Here is a 3,075-nt window from a genome sequence, read left to right as displayed (position 1 = left end):
TTAATGACAGTGAATTAGCTTTAAACTACTTATTAATGTCAGTGAAGATTTGATTAGCAGCTATTTCTAAATCTGTACTTGACTTGCTACTTATTGCAATGTTTGTATCATCTGCAAACAAAACAACTTAACATTTGGCAATGTAACGGATGAGAGGTCATTCAGGTACACAAGAAAAGGCAATGGTCCCAAGATGGAACCTTGAGGCATGCCACATGTAACTGAAACTTCATGGCAGATTAAAACTGTGTGCCAGACCGAGACTCGAACTCGGGGACTTTGCCTTTCACTGGCAAGTGCTCTACCATCTGAGCTACCTAAGTACGACTCACGACCCATCCTCACAACTTCAATTCTGCCAGTACCTTGTCTCCTACCTTCTAAACTTCACAGAAGCTCTTCTGCAAACCTTGCAGAACTAGCACTCCTTGAAGAAATGACACTGCGGGAACATGGCTTAGCCACAGCCTGGGGGATGTTTCCAGAATGAGATTTTCACTCTGCAGCGGAGTGTGCACTGATATGAAACTTCCTGACAGATTAAAACTGTGTGCCGGACCGAGACTCGAACTCTGGACCTTTGCCTTTCGTTGGCAAGTGCTCTACCATAAGAGGCTACCCAAGCACGACTCACGACCTGTCCTCACAGCTTAGTTCTGAAAGGCTCTCTGAAAGCTTCTGTGAAGTTTGGAAGGCAGAAGACGGGATCTTGGGAGAATTGAAGCTGTGAGGACAGGTCGTGAGTTGTGGTTGTGTAGCTCAGATGCTAGAGCACTTGCCCACGAAAGGCAAAGGTCCCGAGTTCCAGTCTTGGTCTGGCAGACAGTTTTAATCTACCAGAAAGTTTCGTATCAGTACATACTCCGCTGCAGAGTGTAAATCTCATTCTGAAAACATCCCCCAGGCTGTGACTAAACCATGTCGCCGCAATATCATTTCTCCCATTTAAAAATCAGTACCGTATAAGTCATCATTTACCAGTCAGTTTTCACACAGAAGTTTATTTGGGTCTATCGATATAGCCCCAAGATGATCGCATTGTTCCTTGGCAGTAAGTTCATTTTGGAGATCTCTTTTATACTCACTGACCTGTTTATGGTTCCGATGAGTACGAGGCTGGATCTCAAACACAATTCCAGCTGCACGAATCGTGTTTCATGGAGCTTATGAGCACTCAACATCAAGATTATCAGAGGCATTATGTTTTTTGTCTCGTTTGTGATTTCTTCTACACTGAAGGTTCTTAAGAAGTTCGTTCCAACATGTGCAAAAATACTTCTAATTCCATTTGGGTTCAGGATCCACTTCTGCAGTGGCTTGTTTTCCATTTGCCATATTTTTAAAATGTTCACCGAGTTGTTGTGTTCTAATTCCAGGCTGCACATAGATTTTGCAGTTGAGAGAGTGATATTTTTCTACGAGTCACCAATTATTTGAAACTCATTTTCATTCCCTTGCATAGCTGTGTCCTTCTCTTTTATTTTATGTCACGGCTCCCATTTATATTTATCTGAAGATTTTTGGGATGTCGGGTTCATCGTGATATCATCGAATATAGTTTTTAGAGTTTGTGCAGATACATGTATTTTCACGGTCTTGTTGTATTTCTGTTTCATGGATTTCACAAACACAGGACTGCTTTTCTTGTATGATTAATCTATCATATTCTTTCTACTCCAGTGCCTTCAGCACTGTGTATAGTTCAGCACTAGAAATTGTAAACTGACTGAGAAGTCAATACTGACGACACATTCTGGCAAGACTACAACCCAGCCAATGATGTCTTTGTTTTGAATCACCTGTATATTTCTGAAATAACACTGGGGTGCTTATAAATATGTTAGAAAAATAGACATTCTTTCTTAAACACGGGCAATTCTAGAATACTGTGCACCTTAAGGAGTCAAGGGTTTTTTTCAACTCCAACTTTGGGGGAATACATCAATGTCTCCGACACACAAAAAATAAATCCGTTGCATGTATCCTGAAATGGCTGTTGCTAGCTGACAAATATTAAATTAATTGAAAAGGTAGGCAAGCAGCTAAGTGGTTTTGCAGGTGAGAGAAGAGAGGAATATTTTGTACATCTGTGGCACTATGAACAGTGTAGTGTGGAGGGGCACCTCACTAACCTCTGCAAAGAGGCTGGGAATGGAGCTGGTCATAAATGTTGCAGTGGCCGGCCTATTTCTCTTGTGATAGACGACATTTAATATTGTCGAATAAGAGTCTCTGGCTGACCCATACACCATACTTCCAAAGTGAAACCAAGTTGGTGTAAGTTCTATCTGCACTTCAAGCCCTGTGAATAGCACATATTAAGTGCTCTAAGATAATCTGACTTCAAATATTTCAAGCAAGTCTTTTATCAAAAGTGAGGCCCAGAAACCTCACTAATTCTTTAAAAATTTTTATTAGTTCCCCAGTCATAATTTAGGTAAATTAAAATCATGGTATGAATGGTTAAAAAAGGATGTCTAGTGACTTTTCAATCAAAAAACTAAAACCAATTTTACTGTCCCATTCCTCCAGGGCCTGAACATCAACTGTAGTAGTTATGTGCTATGTGCTATGCAGGTAGATGAGCTAAAAACAGAGAAGTTGTTCACTGTTCTTTATATTTTGGTAGCATTTGGCACTGAAAGATTGTGACGTTCTCTGCAGTAGTTCAGTATTTGATGCTATGCAGAAACACTCACAGACAGCACTCGTTGCTCCAGCAGAGAACCGGGTGTCACTGAGAATTATCAAATACTATGGAATGGAAGCTTCAGCAATGTGCTGGATAATCTTTGTGATATGATCTACCGAGCCATGGACACTGTCATGGAATTCAAAGACAGCATTTAGTTCACCTTATTAAGCACCGAACATGCCCTTTGAGCCTTGTTCTGTCAAATAGATTCAGATTAAGATGTCATCAAAATCAAAGTTATCACTACAGTAAGTAAGAGGGCTGGAGAACAAATCGAAAAATCCATGGAAGGAAAGAATTCCATTGCAGTGCTGAAATGTATTTTCTGCCATTTCTTGAGAAGACAAAGGTCATTGTCAACAAGAGGTTCTCAACAGGAG

The sequence above is a fragment of the Schistocerca americana genome, chromosome 7 (assembly GCF_021461395.2).
Source record: "Schistocerca americana isolate TAMUIC-IGC-003095 chromosome 7, iqSchAmer2.1, whole genome shotgun sequence".
Lineage (NCBI taxonomy): Eukaryota > Metazoa > Arthropoda > Insecta > Orthoptera > Acrididae > Schistocerca > Schistocerca americana.
Note: the sequence above shows the minus strand (reverse complement) of the source record.